At 34.8% G+C, this 17,219-nt stretch overlaps 1 protein-coding gene across 9 annotated transcripts in view; it reads left to right on the forward strand.

Moving 5' to 3' along the window:
* Positions 1-17,219, forward strand: part of PEAK1 (pseudopodium enriched atypical kinase 1) — a 297,677-nt gene that overhangs the window by 141,512 nt on the left and 138,946 nt on the right. For 7 of the 9 annotated variants that reach the window (XM_082386956.1, XM_082386957.1, XM_082386950.1 and 4 more), the window contains one exon: positions 8,542-8,705. The exons of the other annotated variants lie outside the window; for them this stretch is intronic. The gene's annotated coding sequence lies outside the window, so the exon portion shown is untranslated. The remainder of the gene's footprint in view (positions 1-8,541; positions 8,706-17,219) is intronic. 9 annotated transcript variants of the gene reach the window in all.

The raw sequence follows: 17,219 nt of genomic DNA on the forward strand, positions 1-17,219 counted from the left end.
GGCGCAGTGGTTAAGAATCCACCTGGCCAATGCAGGGGACACGGGTTCGAGCCCTGGTCCAGGAAGATCCCACATGCCACAGAGCAGCTAAGCCTGTGCACCACAACTACTGAGCCTGAGCTCTAGAGCTCGCGAGCCACAACTACTGAAGCCCGCATGCCTAGAGCCCGTGCTCCACAACAAGAGAAGCCACTGCAATGAGAAGCCCGTGCGCTGCAACGAAGAGTAGCCCCCACTCTCTGCAACTAGAGAAAGCCCGTGCACAGCAACGAAGACCCAACATAGACAAAAATAAATAAATAAATAACTTAATTTAAAACAAATCATTCATAAATGGTCTCTTGTTCTTTTAATATTTGTAGAATCTTTAGTAACGTTTCCCCTTTCATTCCTAATATTGCTGATTTCTGTCTTTTCTCATTCAGTCTAGTTAGACGTCTGTCAATTTCTTTTTCAAAGAACCTGTTTTTGTTTTCATTGATGTTTCTCTATTTTTCACTTATCTATTTCATTGGTTTCTATTCTTTGTTACTTTGTAACTATCTACTTATTTGGTTTAATTTCTAGCCTCTTATGATGGTAGCTTAGATAATTGATTTTAGGTCTTTTCTGTCTAATATATGCATAGAAGACTGTAAATTTCCTCAAAGCTGCATTTCCTTGTTAGCTGCATCAAAAATTTTGATTGGTTAGGTTTCGTTTTCATTCATTTCAAAGTATTTTCTAATTTCCCTTGTGATTTCTGGCACTTAGGTTATTTTAGAAGATGTTGTTAAATTTCTAAATGTTTGGGAATTTTCCACATATCGTTTTGGTTTTGATTTCTAATTTAATCCCACTGTGCTAAGGGAATATACTATGTGTAGTTTCAAATTTTTTAAATTTGTTAAGACTTATTCCTGGTTCAGCAAATGGGCTATCTTGGTAAGTGTTTCATGGGCAGTATAAAAGTTTGTATTTTGCTGTTGTTGGTTGAAATATTCTATAAACATCAATTCAGTTGATAGTGCTGTTCGAGCCTTCTTTATCTTTGGTGGACTTTCAGTGTACCTGTTCTTTTCAGGTACTGAGGGAGGAGTGTTGATGTCTCCAACTGTTTTGGGTGCTTGTTTGTTTCTCCCCTCAGTTCTGTCAGTTTTTGTTTAATGTATTTTGTAGTTCTGGTATTATGTACATATACATTTAGAATTATTCCATCTTCCAAATGAAGTGATCCCTTGATCATTATGAAATATCCCTCATCATCTCTGATATGATTTTTCTCTTGTCTTCTATCTTCTCTGATATAAATGTGGCTATTTCTTAAGATTTTGGTTTGCATGGTATATCGTCTATCCTTTTATTTATTTTTTATTTTTTTATTTTTATTTTTTAACTATTTCCTTATTTTAGTGTGAGATTCTCATAGCATATATTTGGTCTTGCTTTTTTAATCTGTCTTTTAATTGGAGTGTTTAGATAATTTACATTTAATGTATATATTAATGTGGTTAGGTTTAAATCTACCATCTTTGCTGTTCATTTTCTATTAACCATTCCTTTGAATTAATTTTACTTTGGGATTCCATTTAATCTTCTCTATTGGTTTTTTCCTTTATTGGCTTATTCTTTTTTCTACCTTTTTATTTACTTATTTTAGTGGTTGCTCTAGGATTTATAATATGCCTATTATTGCATTCTACTATCAAGTAATTTTATACCATCTCATATAATGTAATATATTTATAACAGTATTCTTCCTTTGTCTCACAGTCATCTTTTTCTCTCTGAACTTCATTTTGACTAGATTATATTGCTGTGTCTTCAAGTTCACTGGTTTCTTTTTTTCTGCAGTGCTCATCTCATCCAGTGAAATTTTCATTTCAGATATTATATATATATTTTATCTCTAGAAGTTCTATTTGGTTCTTTTTGAAAATTCTCCATTTCTCTCTTCCCTGTGTTCCTGTTTTCATTTATATGGAGCATATTTATAACACCCTTTCAATGTCTTTGCCTCTTAATTCCACCATGTCTGTCATTTCTGGGTCTCTCTGTGTTGACAGATATTTTTCTGGTTATGGGCCACATTTTCCTACTTCTTTGTATGTCCAGTAATTTTTAATTAAATGTCAGGTATTTGTGAATTTTACGTGTTGAGTTCTTGATTTTGTGGTATTTCTTTAAAGTGTATTGGACTTTTTCCTAATAGGCATTTTAAATTGCATATTAGTTTGATCCTTTCTAGGCTTTCTAGGCTCCCAAGCACCTTTCAGGAGGGTCTAGAGGAACTTTTATTTTAGGGCTACTTTTCCCCTGCTTCTGCACGTGGCCCTTCTGGGGTCATTACTGATAGCCTTGTATATTCAGTGAGGTTTTTCCCCTCTTGCTGGAGGGAACTTGTTGAAATATTGGCCCCATGTCAGCTCTGTGAATCCTTTGTCTTAGAACTCCCTGGTAATTTTTTTCCTTAGAAGTTCTTCTTGGCTGGTCTCAAGAAATTTACCCTTCTCATGTACAGGTTTTTATTTAGCTAAATACTCAAGGGAGCCCTCATTTAAATTACTGGAACACTTTCACTGCTCTCTGGAACACTACCCCATAAATTCTAGCTACCTTGGCCTCCTTGTACTTTTTTCTCCATCTCCTCACGTCAACAAGATTGCCAGACTCTATTTGGGTTCTTCCTCCTGTACTGGAGTAGTAAATTGCTTCCTGTCTGAGAGCCTTGGGTGATGGTAGGGCTCGCCTTATTTGTTTCCCTTTTCTCAGGGATCACAGTCCTGTACTGCCAGTGTCTGAAAATAGTCCTCTCCTGTATTTTATACGGTGTTCTAGTTGTTCGCAGTGAGAGGATTATTCTGGACTTTTTACCCCCTCATGCCCTCAGAAGCAGAAGTTGAATCATTCTAGAATGAGTTTTAATGCTAACACCTTTACAAAATTGTGAAGCTCTCAAGCAGTTATTATTTTTTACATAACTTTTAACCATTTATTCACTTTTTCCTCAGTATTGTTATAAATGATCTTGTATCGACTGTAGGAACTATTATTTATTTTTCAATTCAGGGAGCCCATTACAAACTTTAAATCAGAAGCTGACCCAAAGAAAATGATTTATCATACCTAAGAAATCTCACAAATCAGGAAAATGGATTTTCGAGTATACAAAAATTCTCTCAGTATTATGGAATAGTCATTTTAAATATAAAATTATTATTTAATATTTCATTAGAAACATGAAAGACTTGGAATAAAATACTTGGAGATAAGGACTAAAATGAACCACTTGATCTAGTGTTAAAATATAAGTCCTATCATTTTAGAGCATAACCATGTGAGTATATGTACTTTATATCAGGAACCGGCAAATGTTATCCGGAAAGGGCCAGATAGTGTATATTTTAGACTTTGTGGGCCATACAGTCCTTGTTGCACCCACTCAGCTAATCCTTTGTAGTACAAAAGCAGCCTTAGATGATACATTTTTAAATGTGCTAGCTGTATTCTGATAAAACTTTATCTATAGAAAATGAAATTTGAATTTCATATAATTTTTATGCCCCAAAATAGTTTTCTTCTTTTGATCTTTTTTTCCTGCTATTTAAAAATGTAAAAACTACATTCTTACCTTTCAGGTCATACATAAACAGGTGGCTGGTCAGACTTGGCCCCTGGGTCACAGTTTGACAGTCCCTGCTCTATGTGAATATAAAGCTCCCAAGTAAGCCGTAGGATTCCTGTCGGACTGTTGTGTTTTCATTCTAAGTAATGCTTTTACTTAGGGAACTAAATAAATAGTTCCCTACTATTAAATTAAATAGCAAAGTCAATAAGATCACACAGTACTGAGCCTATAGGGCTTTGATAGATTTTAAAATGTCAAAGGTTATATCAGAGGTTCCTCAGTTAATGGGGAATTGGGGCTAATGTCCAGTTTATCTTACTCTCAGACTGGCACCTTTTCTCTTTTTAATTATGCAAGATTAAATTCCTTCCTTCCTATTTTGTTTCAATATGCCTATCTTATTAATGTTTTAAAATTAGCATATATGTATCCTGAATTTATTTATTTTTTGATGAAGTTGCCCTGGTACTCATAAACAAAATGTCCCCCCGCCCCACCAGCATTATATCATTTTTAACTTCACGCTGTCCCCACTTACAGGATCTAGGGATTTTTCTTCTTAGTTCACAATTTTGAGAATACAGCCTCTTCTCTTCATCATCTTTGCTTCTGTATTGTCTTCTACATAACCCTGTTAGCCAGTTAGAACACAAAACACATTTCAAAGCATATTCTCTTTTTTCTACCTGTTGTAGCTTAGCATACTAGTCAGGCCCCTCTTAGAATACTCAGAATTTGTCTAATATGTACAGCAGTGTCGATATATACAGTCTTTGATTTTGTTTGGTGTTATGTTCACACAGTTAACTTGAGCCACACTTGAATGATTATGTAGTTTGTATTCTATAATCATAAGTGTATTTTCCTTCCTTAAGGTATATAATTGAAGTTGTTCTTTGGCAATACGCAATATCCAGTGCTGTGGAAGTTCTAGAAGAGAGGGCTTGAATTTAGGTATATGTTGCTGTTGCCTCAGTGAGTGGGTAGTAACATAGCTGCATATAGTCATTCATTCAGGGGATACTTTTCCTGCCTACATGTCTTCATGATGTTTTCCCAACATACTAGTACACCATCCAGGAAAAAAACAAACAGAAAACAAAAAACAAGAAAAAAACCAGGCAATTTATTTCTTTTTACATGCAGAGAGAGAATAACCTTTGTTTTCAAATATAAAATAAAAATAAGGATTGGTTCTGAAAGAAGCTATGAAGTAATAGAAAATCATCATCCAAAGAGAATTTGCATAGTTAGTTTAAAAAATGTTAAGAATTTTTAAGAATTGTTATTTTATTGTTGTCATTACATAGGAGTTAATAAATAGTTTAAAATCTGGCCAATTTTCACATATGTTTTGAGGGGTATGGTACTTAAGAGATTTTTTTCACAAATTTCATTATTTTGATAATTTAGAAACTTTTCCCCATGAGTATTATAAGCTTACGCCTATCTTAATGACGTGTATGCCCTACGTCTGGAAGATGCTTCCCTTAAACTTTTCCATTTCTGGCTCATTTCAACTTGAACATCATCTCTTCAGAGGGCCTTCCTTGATACACTGTCTAAAACAACACCTCCACCTTCCCAGCCTCTAACACCCAGGTTTATTTTCTTCAAAGCACTTATCACCATCTGAAGTTAGTTTATTTATTTGTCTCTTTCTGTATTAAAACGTAAGCTCTCTGAGGTGAGAGATCTTGCCTTCCCTATTATCTGTCTATCTGTACTACTCAGAACATTTCCTTTCATATAGTAGGCCTTAAGTATGTAATTTACATGTGGCTGGAAGGATGGATAATTGAAAGTATGTCTAATGCATGATCTGTAGGAATATTTGATAGGCTCACATGTATTGTGAGTCACCAAGAAAGAATACAGTGAGTAACTTTACCCAAATTTATTTCACTGTAGAACTACTTTTTCTTTAAGCATTTAGCTGTATTAGACTTCCACAGAAGACATTTTGGAAATGTGACAGATGTACTGATACATTTAAATTTTTTTTCTTTTTATATTATAATTTCAAACTTATATGCAAATTTTAAGAATAGTACAGATGATTTTTCCTAAATCACTTGAGTGTAAGTTGCTGACATTATACTGCATCACCTCAATTCTTTAGAGTGCATTTCCTACAAAGACATTCTGCCACGTAACCAGGATAAAATAATCACAATCAGGAATTCAATGTTGATAGGTTACTACCATCTAACCTACAACCCTGTTCAAGTCATGCCAGTTGTTCTGGAATTCAGTGGTGAGCACCCCCAGGAAGGAGGGAGGCACAGAGTAGGCAGCCTCAAAATCTGCATGTCTTTCCTTTCAAATCTTTGATCACTAAGTTCACATGTGTAGAGGAGACTCCATAGAGCCTAGTGGAAAGTAATAGCTGACATGGGAAGTTGTTGAGGTGATATTTCAGATTTGGAGTTTGAGTTCTACCAAACACATCAGAATAAAGCATTCAGAAAAAGACTATTTTGGGGACTGAGAGGAAAGGAACGCAGGGTGGATTATGGGAGGATAATCACTGCATTAGGAAAGAGTAAGGAGATGTAGGTTCTCATTTCAGTTTTTCCACTAACCAACACTTACCCATGGGAAGTCACTTCACTTCTCTATCACTAAGTACTTTTCTAGGTTATTAGTATTTGTATATCCATAAGTTCAATTTCTTTTCATATTCAAATTTCAAAATAAAATAGGCATTAATTGCATTTTTCTTCTTTAAAGACTTATAATGGAAAGAAGACTAATTTTGCCACTCTTTATGTGATACTGGGCATCATCATTTCATCTATATATTGGTGATATATATATATTTTTTCTTGGTAATATTTTCCTACATGCTGCTCATCATTGTTGTGTACCACATGAAGTGGTGGATTTAAGCAGTGTAAGAACATTGGGTATTGTTTTCATCATGAATAACCCAGCTGTGTCAGAGTTAGATATTGTTTGATGTTGCACAAAAACATCCTTTTTAAAATGCTTTTTTGTTGTCTTAAAATTTATTGAGAGGTTCAATTCTACAGTATGTAAGCACAGTTAGGAATCATTTAAAAATGATCACATTGAAGACCATAATTCAAAGAGTCATGTACCACAATGTTCATTGCAGCTCTATTTACAATAGCCAGGACATGGAAGCAACCTAAATGTCCATCGACAGATGAATGGATAAAGAAGATGTGGCACATATATACAATGGAATATTACTCAGCCATAAAAAGAAAGGAAATTGTTATTTGTAGTGAGGTGGATAGACCTAGAGTCTGTGATACAGAGTGAAGTAAGTCAGAAAGAGAAGAACAAATACTGTATGCTAACACATATATATGGAATCTAAAAAAAAAATTAAAAAGTGCTTCTGAAGAATTTTGGGGCAGGACAGGAATAAAGATGCAGACGTAGAGAATGGACTTGAGGACATGGGGAGGGGGAAGGGTAAGCTGGGACGAAGTGAGAGAGTGGCACGGACATATACACTACCAAATGTAAAATAGATAGCTAGTGGGAAGCAGCTGCATAGCACAGGGAGATCAGCTCGGTGCTTTGTGACCACCTAGAGGGGTGGGATAGGGAGGGTGGGAGGGAGACGCAAGAGGGAGGAGTTATGGGGATATATGTATATGTATAGCTGATTCACTTTGTTATAAAGCAGAAACTAACAACAACAAAAAATAATTCCAGGAGAGAGAAAGAACTGAGGTGAGGGACAGATGAAGATGAATGGCAAAATGTTGATAACTGTTAAAGTTGAGTGATGGGTATGTGGGTTCATCATTCTCTTTACTTTTGTATATGTATTTGAAAATTCCCATATTAAAAAGTTAAAAAAATAGTGATCACATTATCTTTTTCTTTCTTCTTAACTTTTCCAATTATTTTCCTTGTATTTGGTGTTATAGAGAAAACAAATTAGGGGTTGGGCCAGCTTAAACATGCATGTAATTGGTGCTCAGGAGTCAGAAATAGATAGAAATTTATTAATTTAAACTTTTTTTATTGGAGTATAGTTGCTTTACTATGTTGTGTTAGTTTCTACTGTACAGCAAAGTGAATCAGCTATACCTATACATATATCCCCTCCTTTTTGGATTTCCTTTCCATTTAGGTCACCACAGAGGTTTAAGTAGAGTTCCCTGTGCCATATAGTAGGTTCTCATTAGTTATCTATTTTATACATAGTAGTGTATATATGTCAATCCCAGTCTCCCAACATCCCACCCCCCTTTCCTCCATTGGTGTCCGTATGTTTGTTCTCTACATCTATGTCTCTATTTCTGCTTTGCAAATAGGTTCATCTTTACCATTTTTCTAGATTCCACATATATGTGTTAATATTCAACATTTGTTTTTCTCTTTCTGACTTACTTCACTCTCTATGACAGTCCCTAGATCCATCCATGTCTCTGCAAATTGATGTTTTGTATACCAAATTATAAATATATTTTATACTTAAGCCTAAAGTAAAACTGCGAAGTGGCTAGAGAAACTTTTGCAATTGGAGATGTCTACTTTCATATTTAACAGAGGCTATATCAAAGTTGGAAATCATGACTGTTAGAATTGGATTTTTATAAAGGTGAAATAGAGTTTAATGTTTCTTATTCTTATATTTCTAGCCAAAAAAAGAAATATACAAGGACAATCAGATGAAGTCTTAGAAAGCCTCAAGTGCATCAGTGCTAGCTAGTTTGATTCCTATAAGTTACTTGGTTCTTAGGTACGGCATGGATAGTTCTTGAGTGTGTAAGATTCTATCCATGTCTCTTCCTAAGTAAGGAAGTTACTTCTTAAATGAATAAGTCTAATTTTGACTGTTGAGTGAGTGTGAAATTAAGAATATCCTAAAGGAAAGAAAATGTCCAATATATTTAAAACTAGTTTACTTCTCCAGTTTAGCTCTATTTTTTGTTGTTCTCTTGCAGTAAACATTGCTATCTTCAGAAAATAAGTTAAGGAATGAGGGGCAAGGAAGAAAAGACATTCATCTTGGAAGGACCCAAAGCACTTTGAAATTTAAATGAATGTAATGATAGCTGCTAAAACCGCCTTTGTCACCAAAATGGATGAAGTACTTCAAATTTAAATGGTAACCACATTTCTCATATCATGTTACATTTCCACCAAGAACTTTAGATGACTTGAAAGGTTTTATTTTTAAGTCTAAATATTTACCTTACAAATACCAAAGTATAGATAAAGCTGATAATTTTATAACTTATTTAGCATAGTCAGGATTTTATTTTGCCTCTTAATGCTTGACCCTGATATTAGCCAAAAGAAACGTTGCTTTTTTCCCAGGTTATGAACTTCTTAACATAGAAACAGGTAAGCTTATTTGAGTAAGAATATGGCATAGTACTAGTATACTTATAGGTCCGTCCTTTACCAGATATTTTTTCCTTTCATAGAAATAACCCAGGCAGCGTAAATGGTGGTATCCTATCACACATGCAAATGTTTTTTAGTTTTGCTTTCTGAACCTTATTTCATATTATTTTTTAGTTTTCTTATGTGACATCTGGTCTCTTGATCTTTTTCCTTTCATATCTGACATCTTTTTTTTTTTTTTTTTTGGTGGAGTGGTCAGAACACATACATTTATTGATTAAGTTTGCTATGTTATACAGACACAATTCTTGGTGCCCCAAAACAATTAAAATAGTAACATCTAAGATCACTTATCACAGAGCACCATAACAAATGTAATAATAATGAGATAGTTTGAAATATTGTGAGAATTACCAAAATGCAATGCATAGACATGAAGTGAGCAAATGCTGTTGGAAAAAGTGTTGATAGACTTGCTGGATGCAGGGTTGCCACAAACCTTCAGTTTGTAAAAAATGTCACATCTGCGAAGCATAGCAAAGCAGAGCACTGTAAAACAAGGTATGCCTGTATTCTGTTTGTTACTAATATAGCCACTCCACCACCTTTACGTGTACGTGATATATCTTTTTCCACCCTTTTATTTCAACCTCTTTATGTCTGACATCTTATTTTAATTTAATCTTTATTTTATCCTCTGCCCCTGTTTCTTAGGAATTTAGGTTTATAAAAGATACAAGGTTTTAAGTCTTTATGTCATTAAAAAAAAAAAAGACACAAGGATCCAAAATAGAAAAGGAGAGAGAAATTTGAAAAGATTATAAAATTATTTCTTATTGTGAAATTGCAGTGACTGTTATATTTTAAGTAGAGTGGAAAGCAATTATAGAAAGACTTAAAGATTCTTTGTCAGTCTTCTTAAATCTCCTTGATCTTAGGCCAGAATTGTTTCAATACATGTTTTGTGAAGACTCAAATGTTTGCAATTTTTTAATCACATCCTAGTGAAGAATTAGAACTTGTATTCATTGGAAGTCTATTAATTTGATTTTGAGGTATAATCATTTGTTTGCTTGAGTCAGTGTGTCTTGGTAGTGAGTGGGTGTAATTGAGTACAACTACGTCCTTGCTGTGAAATCAGGGCATGTGAAAAATCAGTCAAATACAGTATCAATTACTAGTCCTAATGATTCTAAGGAATGCAGGACCTATTATTTCAAGAAAATTATTTAAATTGGCAAGTGTAACCCATGATAAGTAGTATGTAAGGAATGAATGTTCTAATCACTCTTCCCTGTGTTAACATTAACCTGGATAGAAAATACCTTAACATTGATTTTTTGAAAAAAATTGTCCAATTATTGGTTAAACTTCTACTTATGGCATAATTAGAACTTTCCATGTTCTTGTCACTACCAACCATGTACCAGCATGTGGCCTTTTAAAAATGTCCAGCAAATTCTTTCTAGTCCTGAACCGTTAAAAAATTAAAGTTGAAGAAAGTAACTTTTGAAACACAGCAGAAATTTAAGTGCTGAATGTTCACTCATACAAGCACGATAATACGCAGAAAGTCCCTGGGGGATTCCCTGGCTCTCCAGTGGTTAAGACTCTGTGCTTTCACTGTCCTGGGCCCAGGTTCGATCCCTGATCAGGGAACTAAGATCCCACAAGCCACGTGGTGTGGCCAAAAAAAAAGAAAAGAAAAAAAGAAAGTCACCAAACGTCCCTGTCTTCTCCATTAATGATCTAAGTTTTCTTTACCCGTTTGATTATATTTGATTCTATAGTCTCACATAACCACAGGTTCATTAATGAACCAAAAACAAAGAACATTATCAAAATTTTTATCATGATACTTTTACCACTCCTTATCAAACTCTTACTTCCATTTAAATTCATCTCTCAGTGATTTTTGGTAACCATGGATAGGATCATTGAAATCCACAGGCAGTGGATTTTTTTAATCATTAATTTCCACTTTTTTTAACTACCAAATTTGTTTTTAGGATCATAATATTAACAAGGAACAGATTAAACTAGAACTTGACCTCTCTACAAAATAAAACAAAAGAATTGCCTTGATTCTCCCATCAAGTCCAGTTGAGAGGTCATGTAATTCACCTACATGAGACCACCTGAATTACATATTATTTAATTTTTCTGGCCCCATCTAAGCTGGGTGCCTCCAAAATCCCAAATCTACTGTGGCTTTTGATGAAGGAATGGAATCAGACTTCTGATTGTGCAACTGACAGAATTTCTAATTTGTACAATTAGAAATTCACATTTCTAACTGTGCAAACTATCATGGCCACTTTGAAGAGGCTGAAATTTAAAAGATGGTGTTCTAGCTATGTTAAAGTTGAGCCAAACACCCAGTTTTATCTAAGTTCAGTTCATTAGCTTAAAATTATGGTTCTTGGGAGTAAGGGAAGTATATACTTGCAGACAGTAAGACCACACTAAACAATGTATCTATCAGGAATCTTAAAATTCATAAAGCTTGATAGGCTCCATTTAGGACAACTGTCCTTATGGAGGGAAGCCTAGGTGTAATTTGCCCAGACAAAAAGGAATTAAAAGTAATAGTAATTAATGTGTATTGAGTGATTACCATATGCCAAGCATTTGGATTTGTGCTTAATATGCATTATCTGAAGCTTCACTGCTCTATTTGACATAGGTCCTATTATTAAATATCTCCATCTTACATACGAGGAAACACATTCTCAAAGAAGTTGTGTAAATTGCCCTACATCAAGTTGCTAGTTCAAGGTAGAGCCAGGTCTATCTGACTCCATGACCTGAGCTCTTAACCAGGAGTTTATTCTAGTTTACAAACATTCAATACTTCAAAACTTCAACTTGTGAAGTTTTTATTTACCTAGTGGCAGATAAGGAGAGGTCTTTTTTTTTTTTAAAGGGAGAGGTCTTATTAGCGGTATTCTCATTTCAGCTTTGTAAAATTATGTTCCCTTTAGATACATAGTATTTTTCTTTTGCAACATCAGTTTTATTTTGTCAATAATTTATCATTGTTTTGATTATGTTCTTAAAGTGTTAGTTATTATTTAATGGAAAAGACAACTTAATCTACTAAGTAAAGGTTAAATTACTTGAAGATGATATCATTAGACCTGCATTTTATCTGAGATACAGAAGACAGAGAAAGATAGGAGACATGGGTGAGGAAAAAATGCAAAACTGACCTCTTTACTCAGCTGTCCTTCCTTAAAGTCTTATTTGCCTTTCTCTTTATCCCAAGAAAATTCTTCCTTGTTTTTCAGTCTCAGTAACTGATACTGTTACTAAAAACTAAAATAGTAATGAATCTGGAAACCAGTTTGTCTTTTTTTTTTTTTTTTAAATTTTATTTATTTATTTATTTATTTATGGCTGTGTTGGATCTTCGTTTCTGTGCGAGGACTTTCTCTAGTTGTGGCAAGCGGGGGCCACTCTTCATCGCGGTGCGCGGGCCTCTCACTCTCGCGGCCTCTCTTGTTGCAGAGCACAGGCTCCAGACGCGCAGGCTCAGTAATTGTGGCTCACGGGCCCATTTGCTCCGCGGCATGTGGGATCTTCCCGGACCAGGGCTCGAGCCCGTGTCCCCTGCATTGGCAGGCAGATTCTCAACCACTGCACCACCAGGGAAGCCCCAGTTTGTGTTTTTAAAAATTTTTATTTTATATTGGAGCACAGTTGGTTAACAATGTTGTGTTAGTTTCAGGTGTACAATAAAGTGATTCAGTTACGCATATACACGTATCTATTCTTTTTCAAATTCTTTTCCCATTTAGGTTATTATGGAATATTGATCAGAGTTTCCTGTGCTATGGCTATGCAGTAGGTCCTTGTTGGTTATCTATTTTAAATATAGTAGTGGCGTAAATTTTCTGTTAAATTTATATACAGTCCTCTTCAAATAGGTACTTCTTATCCTAATGGTAGAAAACTAAGTACATTAACCTATTATCAAAGTTCAAGATGGTAAACATATCATCAAGACTCAACATATTAAAGATATCAATTCTCCCTAATTTGATATATAGGCTTAACTAAATTCCTAAAATCCTGGCAAGATTTTAAAATTTATATGGAAAGGGAAATAAATTGGAACAGCTAAAACGATTTTGAAAAAGAAGGATAAAATGGAAGGAACCACTCCACCTGACTGCAAAACTTATATAGCCACAATACTCAAGACTGGTATTGGCAGTAGGATAGACACATAAATCTGTAACAGAATAGATAACCCCACACAAGTATAGCCAGCTAATTTTTTTTTTAAACAAAAGTGTAAAGGCAATTCAATGGAGAATGGATTGTCTTTTCATCAAATAGTGCAGAACAATTGAATATTCATGGGGGGGGAAAGAGAACCTCAGCCTAAGTCTCACACCTTATACAAAAATTAACTCAAAGTGGATCATAGATTTAAATGTAAAACTATAAAACTTTTTAGAAGTTTTATGTGGGAGAAAATCTTTAGGATCTGGGGCTTAGTGAAGAGTAGTTAGATAGGACAGCAAAGCAAAATCTTTAAAAGAAAGAAAAATGGGTAAGTTGGACTTCATCAAAATTTAAAACTTTTACTCTGTAGAAGACCCAGTTAAAAGGATGAGGAGACAAAACAGTTATATGTAGAATACTTAAAGTACTCTCAAAACTCAACAGTTAAAACAATCAATTAAAAAATGGGCAAAAGACATGAAGAAATATCTTAATAGCATTGGCAGATAAGCATATTGAAAAGATGTTCAACATCACTTGCTATTAGGGAAATGAAAATTAATGCCATGATGAGTTATCACTATACACTTGTTAGAATAGCTAAAATAAAAAATAGCAATACCAAATGCTGGTGAGGATGCAGAGAAACTAGATCTTTCATATATTGCTGGTAGAATATAAAATGGTACAGACACTGGAAAATAATTTGATAGTTTCTTTAAAAACTAAATGTACACTTACCATGTGACGCAGCAATCCCACTCTTGGGCATTAAACCCAGTAAAATGGAAACTTATATCCACACGAAAACATGTGCATTGTTTTTCATACCAGCTTTATTTGTACTAGCCACAGATTGTACCAACCAACGTGTTCTACAATAGGTAAACAGGTAAACAAACTGGTACATCCATACCATGGAATGTGATATCAGTAATAAAAAGGAATGATCTACTGATATACACCACGGCTTGGATGGATCTCAAGAACATTATGCTGAATGAAAAAAGCCAGTCTCAAAAAGTCACATAATGTATTATTCCATTTATATGACATTCTCAAAATGACAAAATTATGATGATGGAGAACAAGACAGTTGTTGCCAGGGGTTTGGGAAGGTTGAGGGGTAGGTGGATGGGTGTGACTGTAAAGAGATAGCACCAAGGGATATCTTTGCAGTGAAGGGATAGTCTATCTTGATTGTGGTGATAGCTAGAGTAATCTGCATGTGTCATAAAGTGACAGTGAATACACATACGTTGTACCCATGTCAATTTCCTGGTTTTGATATTGTATTGTATTTATACAAGATGTGACTATTGGGGCAAACTTGTTTAAGGGTAAATGAGGCTTCTCAGTACTATCTTTGCAACTTCCTGTGAATCTTCAATTTCAAAATAAAAAGTTTAAAAAAATAACCCTATTATAATTAATAAGTATGGTCCAAAATATTCAGGCTTGTAAAATGCAAGGTCATGTTACTTCTGAATTAATGAAATGACTAGGGTGAGCTACACTAGTACCTGGTTAGAAGTTCTGAGGGTGCAGCTTTGCGCTCCAAATTCCCCCCATCGCATCTGGTGGCAGTTGTCTGCTTTGGCTTAAATATTGTCAAGGGCATTTCTAGGTCTTGTGGCTGGTTGGCAGACTCCCAGGACACTCCCATTGATTCCAAGAATCTTCCAGTTAACAACTATTTCAGGAGCCAAATCTGGGGAGATTGATCCAAGAAAGAACTAGGGGTGCTGAGATCTACCCTCCTGCTTCCTTGGGTTCTTGAGAGGGATTACTGGCTATTTTCCACCAAGTTCTCTCTCCCCTCCATGTTATCACACTATCCCTCTTCCACCTTAGGAACTGTAGCCAGCCTCATTTGAGAACAAGGGTTGAATGAACTGTTGCAGCCAACTGAATATTATCCAAATATATATGATAAAATGTTTTCACTTCTTTGTAACAGTTTTTCAGTTCAAGGTTTAGTGTATCTTAAGTTTCTGATATTTTGCTTAAGTAAGAAGAGTGTTTCATGTTCTTTGTAAAAAGCTGTGTAGTGTGAGGAAAAGCAAAAGGAGAACAAGAAAACTTATGTCATCCTTGCTTTCTAAGCTAAGAGCATAAAATTTGAAATGATCCTGTGGATTCTTTTGGAAAGAATATTAAGTGATCGTCTGGGTTATACCCCTACCTTCTAGTGGCACGATCAACTGACCTGAATGATGGAGTGAACTTCATGCCATTTTACATACTGATTCATTCATTCATTCATCATTTACTTGGGGAAAACAATATTTGCAATAGGTAAAAAATTTTAACTTTGTGCTAACATAGGTTTAAGTGGTTTGTGTATATTATGTCTCTCTTGGCTGTAAACATGTCACTGTGGAAGGTTCAGGGGATACAAAGAAGGGTAGAGTGCAGGTCCCGTCATCAGTGGCTCACCATCTAACAGAACAGGCAACATATAAATGGAAAGATAGTGTATCAAGTCCTTAATGGGAGTATGAGAACAGAGCTGTGATTGTGCTTTTTCCTCCTTAGGAAAGGTGAGGGAAGGCTTCCCAAAGCACGAAGGTATCCTATGTACTGAGTGTTACTGGATAAATAGGATTTTACTGCCAGGGAACAAGCTAGAGGAAAAAAGTATTCCTATTCTAGGCAAAAGGAATAACATGTGCAGAGATATACTTACCTCCTCTAGGGGAAAAAGAGTTACAGACTTTTAAAGTTGAAGAGGTTATCCAAGATACTTTACTTCAACATCCTTGCTTTACATAAAATTAAATGGAAGCTCTTGGAGGCAAATCTACTTGCCCAATATTACTTAGAAATTACAGTATCACTTTAAGTATTCTTTCAGACTTATGTAGTTCAAAATGTATTTTGGTCAGCTGTAACTCTATTCCAAGAAAGAAGGTTCTTCCTCATGTTTTCTGTGTTTATAAATCTGCTTTACTTCCAGGCTAAAATGTAATTAGGTGTTATTTCTATCTCTCTTAAAATTTTTTTATTATGTAATTCCATGAATTCAGAAAAATTCAGAATCATATAACAAACATCTGTTATCTTACCACCAAGAATTAATTGAATGCTAACATTTTGTCATTTTTGCTAAAAGAAACAAAACAATTTAGGAATGATTGAAATCCTCTTTGTATCTCTCTCCAATCTCATTCCTAGCCTCCTTCTCCAGAGAAAATGCTCTATGAGGTTGGTGAATATATATTCTTATGTAGGTACTCATAAACAATATGAAGTATAAATGATGATATACTAGATGTACATTTTGCATCTTTCATTGATGTGTGATATTTATTTAAATGTATTTTTTCATATGAACTCAAAATAAAATATAGCATAGATGAGGAGGCAACATACTCTAGTCAATAGTGCAGATTTGCTGTTGTGTTGTGACTTTGTCCTCTTGTGTTTTCTTCTTGGTACCTAAAGTGCCACCGTCTTCTTGTTAATTCTGCACTGTGTTTTGAAAGAATGTAATTCTTTCATTCTGTAGGTTTTCAAATGTATTTTTAAGACTTTTGTTGGGAAAACAGTTATTTATATGAGCTTACATCTCTCACATTAGCTCTTTTAATTCTTTACTACTGAGATTGTTGTAGCAGGAATACTCTCTAGTAGAGTCGAATGACCAAGAAATGACTGACCAAGAAATGACTATACCACGTGGCATAAAGTCTCCCTTCACACATGTATTGCTGACAAGACAACAATGCTGGGTAGTAAGAAGTCAGTTGTGATGTGTGGGAAGAGTTAGCCTCTGAAAACGCCATGACAAGATGACCCAGGAAGAGGATGTTTATCTGGACTTCGAAAAGAGCTTAGAAGTCCTTTCACCAAGGGCCTGATCCTGGCATGAGGGATGATGGGGGAAGAGATAGAAATCTTATTGTGAAGGAGAGGATTACTGTGGGTGTTGAGAACACATTTTTACCGTTTGATTTATTGTGCCAACTGTAATTAGCAGTAAATGTTTTAAGTTAATGACAATCAGCTGGAATACAAATAAACATATGTGGCGATT

Source organism: Balaenoptera borealis (assembly GCF_965194805.1).
Source record: "Balaenoptera borealis genome assembly, chromosome: 3".
In the NCBI taxonomy this organism is placed as follows: Eukaryota; Metazoa; Chordata; class Mammalia; order Artiodactyla; family Balaenopteridae; genus Balaenoptera; species Balaenoptera borealis.